Source organism: Heterodontus francisci, chromosome 4 (assembly GCF_036365525.1).
Source record: "Heterodontus francisci isolate sHetFra1 chromosome 4, sHetFra1.hap1, whole genome shotgun sequence".
NCBI classification, from domain to species: domain Eukaryota; kingdom Metazoa; phylum Chordata; class Chondrichthyes; order Heterodontiformes; family Heterodontidae; genus Heterodontus; species Heterodontus francisci.
Genome location: NC_090374.1, coordinates 9,659,247 through 9,675,724, shown reverse-complemented (window position 1 = coordinate 9,675,724; position 16,478 = coordinate 9,659,247).

Sequence of the window (16,478 nt, the reverse complement as noted above, 5' to 3'; positions counted from 1 at the left end):
GTATTAACAGGATGTCCCCGGGAGTGTGTCAGTATTTACAGGGTGTCCCTGGGAGTGTATCAGTATTTACAGGGGGTCCCGGGAATGTGTCAGTATTTACAGAGGGTCCCCGGGAATGTGACAGTATTTACAGGGAGTGCCTGGGAGAGTGTCAGTATTTACAGAGGGTCCCCGGGAGTGTGTCAGTATTTACAGAAGGTCCCAGAAATGTGTCAGTATTTACAGAGGGTCCCGGGAATGTGACAGTATTTACAGGGAGTGCCTGGGAGAGTGTCAGTATTTACAGGGGGTTCCCGGGAGTGTGTCAGTATTTACAGGGGGTCCCCGGGAGTGTGTCAGTATTTACAAGGGGTCCCCGGGAGTGTGTCAGTATTTACAAGGGGTCCCCGGGAGTGTGTCAGTATTTACAGGGGGTTCCCGGGAATGTGTCAGTATTTACAGGGGGTCCCCGGGAGTGTGTCAGTATTTACAGGGAGTGCCTGGGAGAGTGTCAGTATTTACAGGGGGTTCCCGGGAGTGTGTCAGTATTTACAGGGAGTCCCTGGGAGTGTGTCAGTATTTACAGATTGTCCCTGGGAATGTGTCAGTATATACAGAGGGTCCCGGGAATGTGTCAGAATTTACAGAGCATCCCGGGAATGTGTCAGTATTTACAGAGCGTATCCGGGAGTGTGTCCGTATTTATAGGGAGTCCCTGGGAGTGTGTCAGTATTTACAGAGCGTTCCCGGGAATGTGTCAGTATTGACAGGAGGTCCCCGGGAGTGTGTCAGTATTTACAGGGAGTCCCCGGGAGTGTGTTGGTATTTACAGGGGGTTCCTGGGAGTGTGTCAGTATTTACAGGGAGTCTCTGGGAGTGTGTCAGTATTTACAGGAGGTCCCCGGGAGTGTGTCAGTATTGACAGGAGGTCCCCGGGAGTGTGTCTGTATTTACAGGGGGTCCCCGGGTGTGTGTCAGTATTTACAGGGAGTCCCCGGGAGTGTGTTGGTATTTACAGGGGGTCCCTGGGAGTGTGTCAGTATTTACAGGAGGTCCCCGGGAGTGTGTCTGTATTTACAGGGAGTCCCCGGGAGTGTGTCAGTATTTACAGGGAGTCCCCGGGAGTGTGTCTGTATTTACAGGGAGTCCCCGGGAGTGTGTCAGTATTTACAGGGGGTCCCCAGGAGTGTGTCAGTATTTACAGGGGGCTCCCGGGAGTGTGTCAGTATTTACAGGGAGTCCCCGGGAGTGTGTCTGTATTTACAGGGAGTCCCCGGGAGTGTGTCAGTATTTACAGGGGGTCCTCAGGAGTGTGTCAGTATTTACAGGAGGTCCCCGGGAGTGTGTCTGTATTTACAGGGAGTCCCCGGGAGTGTGTCAGTATTTACAGGGGGTCCCCAGGAGTGTGTCAGTATTTACAGGGGGCTCCCGGGAGTGTGTCAGTATTTACAGGGGGCTCCCAGGAGTGTGTCAGAATTTACAGGAGGTCCCCGGGAGTGTGTCAGTATTTACAGGGAGTCCCCGGGAGTGTGTCAGTATTTACAGGAGGTCACCGGGAGTGTGTCTGTATTTACAGGGAGTCCCCGGGAGTGTGTCAGTATTTACAGGGAGTCCCTGGGAGTGTGTCAGTATTTACAGGAGGTCCCCGGGAGTGTGTCTGTATTTACAGGGTGTCCCTGGGAGTGTGTCAGTATTTACAGGAGGTCCCCGGGAGTGTGTCAGTATTTACAGGGTGTCCCTGGGAGTGTGTCAGTATTTACAGGAGGTCCCCGGGAGTGTGTCTGTATTTACAGGGAGTCCCCGGGAGTGTGTCAGTATTTACAGGGAATCCCCGGGAGTGTGTCAGTATTTACAGGGAGTCCCCGGGAGTGTGTTGGTATTTACAGGGGGTCCCTGGGAGTGTGTTGGTATTTATAGGGGGTCCCTGGGAGTGTGTCAGTATTTACAGGTGGTCCCCAGGAGTGTGTCAGTATTTACAGGGGGTCCCCAATAGTGTGTCAGTATTTACAGGGGGCTCCCAGGAGTGTGTCAGTATTTACAGGAGGTCCCCGGGAGTGTGTCAGTATTAACAGGATGTCCCCGGGAGTGTATCAGTATTTACAGGGAGTGCCTGGAAGAGTGTCAGTATTTACAGGAGGTCCCCGGGAGTGTGTCAGTATTGACAGGAGGTCCCCGGGAGTGTGTCAGTATTGACAGGAGGTCCCCGGGAGTGTGTCAGTATTTACAGGAGGTCCCCGGGAGTGTGTCAGTATTTACAGGGAGTGCCTGGGAGAGTGTCAGTATTTACAGGAGGTCCCCGGGAGTGTGTCAGTATTGACAGGAAGTCCCCGGGAGAGTGTCTGTATTTACAGGAGGTCCCCGGGAGTGTGTCAGTATTTACAGGGAGTCCCCGGGAATGTGACAGTATTTACAGGGAGTGCCTGGGAGAGTGTCAGTATTTACAGAGGGTCCCCGGGAGTGTGTCAGTATTTACAGAAGGTCCCAGGAATGTGTCAGTATTTACAGAGGGTCCCGGGAATGTGACAGTATTTACAGGGAGTGCCTGGGAGAGTGTCAGTATTTACAGGGGGTTCCCGGGAGTGTGTCAGTATTTACAAGGGGTCCCCGGGAGTGTGTCAGTATTTACAGGGGGTCCCCGGGAGTGTGTCAGTATTTACAAGGGGTCCCCGGGAGTGTGTCAGTATTTGCAGGGGGTTCCCGGGAGTGTTTCTGTATTTACAAGGGGTCTCCGGGAGTGTATCAGTATTTACAGATTGTCCCTGGGAATGTGTCAGTATATACAGAGGGTCCCGGGAATGTGTCAGAATTTACAGAGCATCCCGGGAATGTGTCAGTATTTACAGAGCGTATCCGGGAGTGTGTCGGTATTTATAGGGAGTCCCTGGGAGTGTGTCAGTATTTACAGAGCGTTCCCGGGAATGTGTCAGTATTTACAGAGGGTCCCTGGGAGTGTGTCAGTATTTACAGGGAGTCCCCGGGAGTGTGTCATTATTTAAAGGGAGTCCCCGGGAGTGTGTCAGTATTTACAGGGAGTCCCCGGGAGTGTGTCAGTATTTACAGGGAGTCCCCGGGAGTGTGTCAGTATTTACAGGGAGTCCCCGGGAGTGTGTCAGTATTTACAGGGAGTCCCCGGGAGTGTGTCAGTATTTACAGGGGGTCCACGGGAGACTGTCATTATTAACAGGATGTCCCCGGGAGTGTGTCAGTATTTACAGGGTGTCCCTGGGAGTGTGTCAGTATTTACAGGGTGTCCCTGGGAGTGTGTCAGTATTTACAGGAGGTCCCCGGGGGTGTGTCAGTATTGACAGGAGGTCCCCGGGAGTGTGTCTGTATTTACAGGGGGTCCCTGGGAGTGTGTCAGTATTTACAGGAGGTCCCCGGGAGTGTGTCAGTATTTACAGGGGGTTCCCGGGAGTGTGTCAGTATTGACAGGAGGTCCCCGGGAGTGTGTCAGTATTTACAGGGAGTCCCCGGGAGTGTGTCTGTATTTACAGGGAGTCCCCGGGAGTGTTTCAGTATTTACAGGGGGTCCCCGGGAGTGTGTCAGTATTGACAGGAGGTCCCCGGGAGTGTGTCAGTATTTACAGGGAGCCCCCGGGAGTGTGTCTGTATTTACAGGGAGTCCCCGGGAGTGTGTCAGTATTTACAGGGAGTCCCCGGGAGTGTGTTGGTATTTACAGGGGGTCCCTGGGAGTGTGTCAGTATTTACAGGAGGTCCCCGGGAGTGTGTCTGTATTTTCAGGGAGTCCCCGGGAGTGTGTCAGTATTTACAGGGGGTCCCCAGGAGTGTGTCAGTATTTACAGGGGGCTCCCAGGAGTGTGTCAGTATTTACAGGAGGTCCCCGGGAGTGTGTCAGTATTTACAGGGGGTCCACGGGAGACTGTCAGTATTAACAGGATGTCCCCGGGAGTGTATCAGTATTTACAGGGAGTGCCTGGGAGAGTGTCAGTATTTACAGGGAGTGCCTGGGAGAGTGTCAGTATTTACAGAGGGTCCCCGGGAGTGTGTCAGTATTTACAGAAGGTCCCAGGAATGTGTCAGTATTTACAGAGGGTCCCGGGAATGTGACAGTATTTACAGGGAGTGCCTGGGAGAGTGTCAGTATTTACAGGGGGTTCCCGGGAGTGTGTCAGTATTTACAAGGGGTCCCCGGGAGTGTGTCAGTATTTACAGGGGGTCCCCGGGAGTGTGTCAGTATTTACAAGGGGTCCCCGGGAGTGTGTCAGTATTTGCAGGGGGTTCCCGGGAGTGTTTCTGTATTTACAAGGGGTCTCCGGGAGTGTATCAGTATTTACAGATTGTCCCTGGGAGTGTGTCAGTATTTACAGATTGTCCCTGGGAGTGTGTTGGTATTTACAGGGGGTCCCTGGGAGTGTGTCAGTATTTACAGGAGGTCCCCGGGAGTGTGTCTGTATTTACAGGGAGTCCCCGGGAGTGTGTCAGTATTTACAGGGAGTCCCCGGGAGTGTGTCTGTATTTACAGGGAGTCCCCGGGAGTGTGTCAGTATTTACAGGGGGTCCCCAGGAGTGTGTCAGTATTTACAGGGGGCTCCCGGGAGTGTGTCAGTATTTACAGGGAGTCCCCGGGAGTGTGTCTGTATTTACAGGGAGTCCCCGGGAGTGTGTCAGTATTTACAGGGGGTCCTCAGGAGTGTGTCAGTATTTACAGGAGGTCCCCGGGAGTGTGTCTGTATTTACAGGGAGTCCCCGGGAGTGTGTCAGTATTTACAGGGGGTCCCCAGGAGTGTGTCAGTATTTACAGGGGGCTCCCGGGAGTGTGTCAGTATTTACAGGGGGCTCCCAGGAGTGTGTCAGAATTTACAGGAGGTCCCCGGGAGTGTGTCAGTATTTACAGGGAGTCCCCGGGAGTGTGTCTGTATTTACAGGGAGTCCCCGGGAGTGTGTCAGTATTTACAGGGAGTCCCTGGGAGTGTGTCAGTATTTACAGGAGGTCCCCGGGAGTGTGTCTGTATTTACAGGGTGTCCCTGGGAGTGTGTCAGTATTTACAGGAGGTCCCCGGGAGTGTGTCAGTATTTACAGGGTGTCCCTGGGAGTGTGTCAGTATTTACAGGAGGTCCCCGGGAGTGTGTCTGTATTTACAGGGAGTCCCCGGGAGTGTGTCAGTATTTACAGGGAGTCCCCGGGAGTGTGTCAGTATTTACAGGGAGTCCCCGGGAGTGTGTTGGTATTTATAGGGGGTCCCTGGGAGTGTGTCAGTATTTACAGGTGGTCCCCAGGAGTGTGTCAGTATTTACAGGGGGTCCCCAATAGTGTGTCAGTATTTACAGGGGGCTCCCAGGAGTGTGTCAGTATTTACAGGAGGTCCCCGGGAGTGTGTCAGTATTAACAGGATGTCCCCGGGAGTGTATCAGTATTTACAGGGAGTGCCTGGGAGAGTGTCAGTATTTACAGGAGGTCCCCGGGAGTGTGTCAGTATTGACAGGAGGTCCCCGGGAGTGTGTCTGTATTTACAGGAGGTCCCCGGGAGTGTGTCAGTATTTACAGGAGGTCCCCGGGAGTGTGTCAGTATTTACAGGGAGTGCCTGGGAGAGTGTCAGTATTTACAGGAGGTCCCCGGGAGTGTGTCAGTATTGACAGGAGGTCCCCGGGAGAGTGTCTGTATTTACAGGAGGTCCCCGGGAGTGTGTCAGTATTTACAGGGAGTCCCCGGGAATGTGACAGTATTTACAGGGAGTGCCTGGGAGAGTGTCAGTATTTACAGAGGGTCCCCGGGAGTGTGTCAGTATTTACAGAAGGTCCCAGGAATGTGTCAGTATTTACAGAGGGTCCCGGGAATGTGACAGTATTTACAGGGAGTGCCTGGGAGAGTGTCAGTATTTACAGGGGGTTCCCGGGAGTGTGTCAGTATTTACAAGGGGTCCCCGGGAGTGTGTCAGTATTTACAGGGGGTCCCCGGGAGTGTGTCAGTATTTACAAGGGGTCCCCGGGAGTGTGTCAGTATTTGCAGGGGGTTCCCGGGAGTGTTTCTGTATTTACAAGGGGTCTCCGGGAGTGTATCAGTATTTACAGATTGTCCCTGGGAATGTGTCAGTATATACAGAGGGTCCCGGGAATGTGTCAGAATTTACAGAGCATCCCGGGAATGTGTCAGTATTTACAGAGCGTATCCGGGAGTGTGTCGGTATTTATAGGGAGTCCCTGGGAGTGTGTCAGTATTTACAGAGCGTTCCCGGGAATGTGTCAGTATTTACAGAGGGTCCCTGGGAGTGTGTCAGTATTTACAGGGAGTCCCCGGGAGTGTGTCATTATTTAAAGGGAGTCCCCGGGAGTGTGTCAGTATTTACAGGGAGTCCCCGGGAGTGTGTCAGTATTTACAGGGAGTCCCCGGGAGTGTGTCAGTATTTACAGGGAGTCCCCGGGAGTGTGTCAGTATTTACAGGGGGTCCACGGGAGACTGTCATTATTAACAGGATGTCCCCGGGAGTGTGTCAGTATTTACAGGGTGTCCCTGGGAGTGTGTCAGTATTTACAGGGTGTCCCTGGGAGTGTGTCAGTATTTACAGGAGGTCCCCGGGAGTGTGTCAGTATTGACAGGAGGTCCCCGGGAGTGTGTCTGTATTTACAGGGGGTCCCTGGGAGTGTGTCAGTATTTACAGGAGGTCCCCGGGAGTGTGTCAGTATTTACAGGGGGTTCCCGGGAGTGTGTCAGTATTGACAGGAGGTCCCCGGGAGTGTGTCAGTATTTACAGGGGGTCCCCGGGAGTGTGTCTGTATTTACAGGGAGTCCCCGGGAGTGTGTCAGTATTTACAGGGGGTCCCCGGGAGTGTGTCAGTATTGACAGGAGGTCCCCGGGAGTGTGTCAGTATTTACAGGGAGCCCCCGGGAGTGTGTCTGTATTTACAGGGAGTCCCCGGGAGTGTGTCAGTATTTACAGGGAGTCCCCGGGAGTGTGTTGGTATTTACAGGGGGTCCCTGGGAGTGTGTCAGTATTTACAGGAGGTCCCCGGGAGTGTGTCTGTATTTTCAGGGAGTCCCCGGGAGTGTGTCAGTATTTACAGGGGGTCCCCAGGAGTGTGTCAGTATTTACAGGGGGCTCCCAGGAGTGTGTCAGTATTTACAGGAGGTCCCCGGGAGTGTGTCAGTATTTACAGGGGGTCCACGGGAGACTGTCAGTATTAACAGGATGTCCCCGGGAGTGTATCAGTATTTACAGGGAGTGCCTGGGAGAGTGTCAGTATTTACAGGGAGTGCCTGGGAGAGTGTCAGTATTTACAGAGGGTCCCCGGGAGTGTGTCAGTATTTTCAGAAGGTCCCAGGAATGTGTCAGTATTTACAGAGGGTCCCGGGAATGTGACAGTATTTACAGGGAGTGCCTGGGAGAGTGTCAGTATTTACAGGGGGTTCCCGGGAGTGTGTCAGTATTTACAAGGGGTCCCCGGGAGTGTGTCAGTATTTACAGGGGGTCCCCGGGAGTGTGTCAGTATTTACAAGGGGTCCCCGGGAGTGTGTCAGTATTTGCAGGGGGTTCCCGGGAGTGTTTCTGTATTTACAAGGGGTCTCCGGGAGTGTATCAGTATTTACAGATTGTCCCTGGGAGTGTGTCAGTATTTACAGATTGTCCCTGGGAATGTGTCAGTATATACAGAGGGTCCCGGGAATGTGTCAGAATTTACATAGCATCCCGGGAATGTGTCAGTATTTACAGAGCGTATCCGGGAGTGTGTCGGTATTTATAGGGACTCCCTGGGAGTGTGTCAGTATTTACAGAGCGTTCCCGGGAATGTGTCAGTATTTACAGAGGGTCCCTGGGAGTGTGTCAGTATTGACAGGAGGTCCCCGGGAGTGTGTCTGTATTTACAGGGAGTCCCCGGGAGTGTGTCATTATTTAAAGGGAGTCCCCGGGAGTGTGTCAGTATTTACAGGGAGTCCCCGGGAGTGTGTCAGTATTTACAGGGAGTCCCCGGGAGTGTGTCAGTATTTACAGGGAGTCCCCGGGAGTGTGTTGGTATTTACAGGGGGACCCTGGGAGTGTGTCAGTATTTACAGGAGGTCCCCGGGAGTGTGTCAGTATTGACAGGAGGTCCCCGGGAGTGTGTTGGTATTTACAGGGGTTCCCTGGGAGTGTGTCAGTATTTACAGGAGGTCCCCGGGAGTGTGTCTGTATTTACCGGGAGTCCCCGGGAGTGTGTCTGTATTTACAGGGAGTCCCCGGGAGTGTGTCAGTATTTACAGGGGGTCCCCAGGAGTGTGTCAGTATTTACAGGAGGTCCCCGGGAGTGTGTCAGTATTTACAGGAAGTCCCCGGGAGTGTGTCAGTATTTACAGGAAGTCCCCGGGAGTGTGTCAGTATTTACAGGGGGTCCACGGGAGACTGTCAGTATTAACAGGATGTCCCCGGGAGTGTGTCAGTATTTACAGGGTGTCCCTGGGAGTGTATCAGTATTTACAGGGGGTCCCGGGAATGTGTCAGTATTTACCGAGGGTCCCGGGAATGTGACAGTATTTACAGGGAGTGCCTGGGAGAGTGTCAGTATTTACAGAGGGTCCCCGGGAGTGTGTCAGTATTTACAGGGTGTCCCTGGGAGTGTATCAGTATTTACAGGGAGTGCCTGGGAGAGTGTCAGTATTTACAGAGGGTCCCTGGGAGTGTGTCAGTATTTACAGAAGGTCCCAGGAATGTGTCAGTATTTACAGAGGGTCCCGGGAATGTGACAGTATTTACAGGGAGTGCCTGGGAGAGTGTCAGTATTTACAGGGGGTTCCCGGGAGTGTGTCAGTATTTACAAGGGGTCCCCGGGAGTGTGTCAGTATTTACAGGGGTTCCCAGGGAGTGTGTCAGTATTTACAGGGGTTCCCAGGGAGTGTATCAGTATTTACAGTCGGTTCCCAGGGAGTGTGTCAGTATTTACAGGGGTTCCCAGGGAGTGTATCAGTATTGACAGTCGGTTCCCAGGGAGTGTGTCAGTATTTACAGGGGGTTCCCGGGAGTGTGTCAGTTTTTACAGGAGGTCCCCGGGAGTGTGTCAGTATTGACAGGAGGTCCCCGGGAGTGTGTCTGTATTTACAGGGGGTCCCCGGGTGTGTGTCAGTATTTACAGGGAGTCCCCGGGAGTGTGTCTGTATTTACAGGGAGTCCCCGGGAGTGTGTCAGTATTTACAGGGAGTCCCCGGGAGTGTGTCTGTATTTACAGGGAGTCCCCGGGAGTGTGTCAGTATTTACAGGGGGTCCCCAGGAGTGTGTCAGTATTTACAGGGGGCTCCCGGGAGTGTGTCAGTATTTACAGGGAGTCCCCGGGAGTGTGTCTGTATTTACAGGGAGTCCCCGGGAGTGTGTCAGTATTTACAGGGGGTCCTCAGGAGTGTGTCAGTATTTACAGGAGGTCCCCGGGAGTGTGTCTGTATTTACAGGGAGTCCCCGGGAGTGTGTCAGTATTTACAGGGGGTCCCCAGGAGTGTGTCAGTATTTACAGGGGGCTCCCGGGAGTGTGTCAGTATTTACAGGGGGCTCCCAGGAGTGTGTCAGAATTTACAGGAGGTCCCCGGGAGTGTGTCAGTATTTACAGGGAGTCCCCGGGAGTGTGTCAGTATTTACAGGAGGTCACCGGGAGTGTGTCTGTATTTACAGGGAGTCCCCGGGAGTGTGTCAGTATTTACAGGGAGTCCCTGGGAGTGTGTCAGTATTTACAGGAGGTCCCCGGGAGTGTGTCTGTATTTACAGGGTGTCCCTGGGAGTGTGTCAGTATTTACAGGAGGTCCCCGGGAGTGTGTCAGTATTTACAGGGTGTCCCTGGGAGTGTGTCAGTGTTTACAGGAGGTCCCCGGGAGTGTGTCTGTATTTACAGGGAGTCCCCGGGAGTGTGTCAGTATTTACAGGGAGTCCCCGGGAGTGTGTCAGTATTTACAGGGAGTCCCCGGGAGTGTGTTGGTATTTACAGGGGGTCCCTGGGAGTGTGTTGGTATTTATAGGGGGTCCCTGGGAGTGTGTCAGTATTTACAGGTGGTCCCCAGGAGTGTGTCAGTATTTACAGGGGGTCCCCAATAGTGTGTCAGTATTTACAGGGGGCTCCCAGGAGTGTGTCAGTATTTACAGGAGGTCCCCGGGAGTGTGTCAGTATTAACAGGATGTCCCCGGGAGTGTATCAGTATTTACAGGGAGTGCCTGGGAGAGTGTCAGTATTTACAGGAGGTCCCCGGGAGTGTGTCAGTATTGACAGGAGGTCCCCGGGAGTGTGTCTGTATTTACAGGAGGTCCCCGGGAGTGTGTCAGTATTTACAGGAGGTTCCCGGGAGTGTGTCAGTATTTACAGGGAGTGCCTGGGAGAGTGTCAGTATTTACAGGAGGTCCCCGGGAGTGTGTCAGTATTGACAGGAGGTCCCCGGGAGAGTGTCTGTATTTACAGGAGGTCCCCGGGAGTGTGTCAGTATTTACAGGGAGTCCCCAGGAATGTGACAGTATTTACAGGGAGTGCCTGGGAGAGTGTCAGTATTTACAGAGGGTCCCCGGGAGTGTGTCAGTATTTACAGAAGGTCCCAGGAATGTGTCAGTATTTACAGAGGGTCCCGGGAATGTGACAGTATTTACAGGGAGTGCCTGGGAGAGTGTCAGTATTTACAGGGGGTTCCCGGGAGTGTGTCAGTATTTACAAGGGGTCCCCGGGAGTGTGTCAGTATTTACAGGGGGTCCCCGGGAGTGTGTCAGTATTTACAAGGGGTCCCCGGGAGTGTGTCAGTATTTGCAGGGGGTTCCCGGGAGTGTTTCTGTATTTACAAGGGGTCTCCGGGAGTGTATCAGTATTTACAGATTGTCCCTGGGAATGTGTCAGTATATACAGAGGGTCCCGGGAATGTGTCAGAATTTACAGAGCATCCCGGGAATGTGTCAGTATTTACAGAGCGTATCCGGGAGTGTGTCGGTATTTATAGGGAGTCCCTGGGAGTGTGTCAGTATTTACAGAGCGTTCCCGGGAATGTGTCAGTATTTACAGTGGGTCCCTGGGAGTGTGTCAGTATTTACAGGGAGTCCCCGGGAGTGTGTCATTATTTAAAGGGAGTCCCCGGGAGTGTGTCAGTATTTACAGGGAGTCCCCGGGAGTGTGTCAGTATTTACAGGGAGTCCCCGGGAGTGTGTCAGTATTTACAGGGAGTCCCCGGGAGTGTGTCAGTATTTACAGGGAGTCCCCGGGAGTGTGTCAGTATTTACAGGGGGTCCACGGGAGACTGTCATTATTAACAGGATGTCCCCGGGAGTGTGTCAGTATTTACAGGGTGTCCCTGGGAGTGTGTCAGTATTTACAGGGTGTCCCTGGGAGTGTGTCAGTATTTACAGGAGGTCCCCGGGAGTGTGTCAGTATTGACAGGAGGTCCCCGGGAGTGTGTCTGTATTTACAGGGGGTCCCTGGGAGTGTGTCAGTATTTACAGGAGGTCCCCGGGAGTGTGTCAGTATTTACAGGGGGTTCCCGGGAGTGTGTCAGTATTGACAGGAGGTCCCCGGGAGTGTGTCAGTATTTACAGGGAGTCCCCGGGAGTGTGTCTGTATTTACAGGGAGTCCCCGGGAGTGTGTCAGTATTTACAGGGGGTCCCCGGGAGTGTGTCAGTATTGACAGGAGGTCCCCGGGAGTGTGTCAGTATTTACAGGGAGCCCCCGGGAGTGTGTCTGTATTTACAGGGAGTCCCCGGGAGTGTGTCAGTATTTACAGGGAGTCCCCGGGAGTGTGTTGGTATTTACAGGGGGTCCCTGGGAGTGTGTCAGTATTTACAGGAGGTCCCCGGGAGTGTGTCTGTATTTTCAGGGAGTCCCCGGGAGTGTGTCAGTATTTACAGGGGGTCCCCAGGAGTGTGTCAGTATTTACAGGGGGCTCCCAGGAGTGTGTCAGTATTTACAGGAGGTCCCCGGGAGTGTGTCAGTATTTACAGGGGGTCCACGGGAGACTGTCAGTATTAACAGGATGTCCCCGGGAGTGTATCAGTATTTACAGGGAGTGCCTGGGAGAGTGTCAGTATTTACAGGGAGTGCCTGGGAGAGTGTCAGTATTTACAGAGGGTCCCCGGGAGTGTGTCAGTATTTACAGAAGGTCCCAGGAATGTGTCAGTATTTACAGAGGGTCCCGGGAATGTGACAGTATTTACAGGGAGTGCCTGGGAGAGTGTCAGTATTTACAGGGGGTTCCCGGGAGTGTGTCAGTATTTACAAGGGGTCCCCGGGAGTGTGTCAGTATTTACAGGGGGTCCCCGGGAGTGTGTCAGTATTTACAAGGGGTCCCCGGGAGTGTGTCAGTATTTGCAGGGGGTTCCCGGGAGTGTTTCTGTATTTACAAGGGGTCTCCGGGAGTGTATCAGTATTTACAGATTGTCCCTGGGAGTGTGTCAGTATTTACAGATTGTCCCTGGGAGTGTGTTGGTATTTACAGGGGGTCCCTGGGAGTGTGTCAGTATTTACAGGAGGTCCCCGGGAGTGTGTCTGTATTTACAGGGAGTCCCCGGGAGTGTGTCAGTATTTACAGGGAGTCCCCGGGAGTGTGTCTGTATTTACAGGGAGTCCCCGGGAGTGTGTCAGTATTTACAGGGGGTCCCCAGGAGTGTGTCAGTATTTACAGGGGGCTCCCGGGAGTGTGTCAGTATTTACAGGGAGTCCCCGGGAGTGTGTCTGTATTTACAGGGAGTCCCCGGGAGTGTGTCAGTATTTACAGGGGGTCCTCAGGAGTGTGTCAGTATTTACAGGAGGTCCCCGGGAGTGTGTCTGTATTTACAGGGAGTCCCCGGGAGTGTGTCAGTATTTACAGGGGGTCCCCAGGAGTGTGTCAGTATTTACAGGGGGCTCCCAGGAGTGTGTCAGTATTTACAGGGGGCTCCCAGGAGTGTGTCAGAATTTACAGGAGGTCCCCGGGAGTGTGTCAGTATTTACAGGGAGTCCCCGGGAGTGTGTCAGTATTTACAGGAGGTCCCCGGGAGTGTGTCTGTATTTACAGGGAGTCCCCGGGAGTGTGTCAGTATTTACAGGGAGTCCCTGGGAGTGTGTCAGTATTTACAGGAGGTCCCCGGGAGTGTGTCTGTATTTACAGGGTGTCCCTGGGAGTGTGTCAGTATTTACAGGAGGTCCCCGGGAGTGTGTCAGTATTTACAGGGTGTCCCTGGGAGTGTGTCAGTATTTACAGGAGGTCCCCGGGAGTGTGTCTGTATTTACAGGGAGTCCCCGGGAGTGTGTCACTATTTACAGGGAGTCCCCGGGAGTGTGTCAGTATTTACAGGGAGTCCCCGGGAGTGTGTTGGTATTTACAGGGGGTCCCTGGGAGTGTGTTGGTATTTATAGGGGGTCCCTGGGAGTGTGTCAGTATTTACAGGTGGTCCCCAGGAGTGTGTCAGTATTTACAGGGGGTCCCCAATAGTGTGTCAGTATTTACAGGGGGCTCCCAGGAGTGTGTCAGTATTTACAGGAGGTCCCCGGGAGTGTGTCAGTATTAACAGGATGTCCCCGGGAGTGTATCAGTATTTACAGGGAGTGCCTGGGAGAGTGTCAGTATTTACAGGAGGTCCCCGGGAGTGTGTCAGTATTGACAGGAGGTCCCCGGGAGTGTGTCTGTATTTACAGGAGGTCCCCGGGAGTGTGTCAGTATTTACAGGAGGTCCCCGGGAGTGTGTCAGTATTTACAGGGAGTGCCTGGGAGAGTGTCAGTATTTACAGGAGGTCCCCGGGAGTGTGTCAGTATTGACAGGAGGTCCCCGGGAGAGTGTCTGTATTTACAGGAGGTCCCCGGGAGTGTGTCAGTATTTACAGGGAGTCCCCGGGAATGTGACAGTATTTACAGGGAGTGCCTGGGAGAGTGTCAGTATTTACAGAGGGTCCCCGGGAGTGTGTCAGTATTTACAGAAGGTCCCAGGAATGTGTCAGTATTTACAGAGGGTCCCGGGAATGTGACAGTATTTACAGGGAGTGCCTGGGAGAGTGTCAGTATTTACAGGGGGTTCCCGGGAGTGTGTCAGTATTTACAAGGGGTCCCCGGGAGTGTGTCAGTATTTACAGGGGGTCCCCGGGAGTGTGTCAGTATTTACAAGGGGTCCCCGGGAGTGTGTCAGTATTTGCAGGGGGTTCCCGGGAGTGTTTCTGTATTTACAAGGGGTCTCCGGGAGTGTATCAGTATTTACAGATTGTCCCTGGGAATGTGTCAGTATATACAGAGGGTCCCGGGAATGTGTCAGAATTTACAGAGCATCCCGGGAATGTGTCAGTATTTACAGAGCGTATCCGGGAGTGTGTCGGTATTTATAGGGAGTCCCTGGGAGTGTGTCAGTATTTACAGAGCGTTCCCGGGAATGTGTCAGTATTTACAGAGGGTCCCTGGGAGTGTGTCAGTATTTACAGGGAGTCCCCGGGAGTGTGTCATTATTTAAAGGGAGTCCCCGGGAGTGTGTCAGTATTTACAGGGAGTCCCCGGGAGTGTGTCAGTATTTACAGGGAGTCCCCGGGAGTGTGTCAGTATTTACAGGGAGTCCCCGGGAGTGTGTCAGTATTTACAGGGGGTCCACGGGAGACTGTCATTATTAACAGGATGTCCCCGGGAGTGTGTCAGTATTTACAGGGTGTCCCTGGGAGTGTGTCAGTATTTACAGGGTGTCCCTGGGAGTGTGTCAGTATTTACAGGAGGTCCCCGGGAGTGTGTCAGTATTGACAGGAGGTCCCCGGGAGTGTGTCTGTATTTACAGGGGGTCCCTGGGAGTGTGTCAGTATTTACAGGAGGTCACCGGGAGTGTGTCAGTATTTACAGGGGGTTCCCGGGAGTGTGTCAGTATTGACAGGAGGTCCCCGGGAGTGTGTCAGTATTTACAGGGGGTCCCCGGGAGTGTGTCTGTATTTACAGGGAGTCCCCGGGAGTGTGTCAGTATTTACAGGGGGTCCCCGGGAGTGTGTCAGTATTGACAGGAGGTCCCCGGGAGTGTGTCAGTATTTACAGGGAGCCCCCGGGAGTGTGTCTGTATTTACAGGGAGTCCCCGGGAGTGTGTCAGTATTTACAGGGAGTCCCCGGGAGTGTGTTGGTATTTACAGGGGGTCCCTGGGAGTGTGTCAGTATTTACAGGAGGTCCCCGGGTGTGTGTCTGTATTTTCAGGGAGTCCCCGGGAGTGTGTCAGTATTTACAGGGGGTCCCCAGGAGTGTGTCAGTATTTACAGGGGGCTCCCAGGAGTGTGTCAGTATTTACAGGAGGTCCCCGGGAGTGTGTCAGTATTTACAGGGGGTCCACGGGAGACTGTCAGTATTAACAGGATGTCCCCGGGAGTGTATCAGTATTTACAGGGAGTGCCTGGGAGAGTGTCAGTATTTACAGGGAGTGCCTGGGAGAGTGTCAGTATTTACAGAGGGTCCCCGGGAGTGTGTCAGTATTTACAGAAGGTCCCAGGAATGTGTCAGTATTTACAGAGGGTCCCGGGAATGTGACAGTATTTACAGGGATTGCCTGGGAGAGTGTCAGTATTTACAGGGGGTTCCCGGGAGTGTGTCAGTATTTACAAGGGGTCCCCGGGAGTGTGTCAGTATTTACAGGGGGTCCCCGGGAGTGTGTCAGTATTTACAAGGGGTCCCCGGGAGTGTGTCAGTATTTGCAGGGGGTTCCCGGGAGTGTTTCTGTATTTACAAGGGGTCTCCGGGAGTGTATCAGTATTTACAAATTGTCCCTGGGAGTGTGTCAGTATTTACAGATTGTCCCTGGGAATGTGTCAGTATATACAGAGGGTCCCGGGAATGTGTCAGAATTTACATAGCATCCCGGGAATGTGTCAGTATTTACAGAGCGTATCCGGGAGTGTGTCGGTATTTATAGGGACTCCCTGGGAGTGTGTCAGTATTTACAGAGCGTTCCCGGGAATGTGTCAGTATTTACAGAGGGTCCCTGGGAGTGTGTCAGTATTGACAGGAGGTCCCCGGGAGTGTGTCTGTATTTACAGGGAGTCCCCGGGAGTGTGTCATTATTTAAAGGGAGTCCCCGGGAGTGTGTCAGTATTTACAGGGAGTCCCCGGGAGTGTGTCAGTATTTACAGGGAGTCCCCGGGAGTGTGTCAGTATTTACAGGGAGTCCCCGGGAGTGTGTTGGTATTTACAGGGGGACCCTGGGAGTGTGTCAGTATTTACAGGAGGTCCCCGGGAGTGTGTCAGTATTGACAGGAGGTCCCCGGGAGTGTGTTGGTATTTACAGGGGTTCCCTGGGAGTGTGTCAGTATTTACAGGAGGTCCCCGGGAGTGTGTCTGTATTTACCGGGAGTCCCCGGGAGTGTGTCTGTATTTACAGGGAGTCCCCGGGAGTGTGTCAGTATTTACAGGGGGTCCCCAGGAGTGTGTCAGTATTTACAGGAGGTCCCCGGGAGTGTGTCAGTATTTACAGGAAGTCCCCGGGAGTGTGTCAGTATTTACAGGAAGTCCCCGGGAGTGTGTCAGTATTTACAGGGGGTCCACGGGAGACTGTCAGTATTAACAGGATGTCCCCGGGAGTGTGTCAGTATTTACAGGGTGTCCCTGGGAGTGTATCAGTATTTACAGGGGGTCCCGGG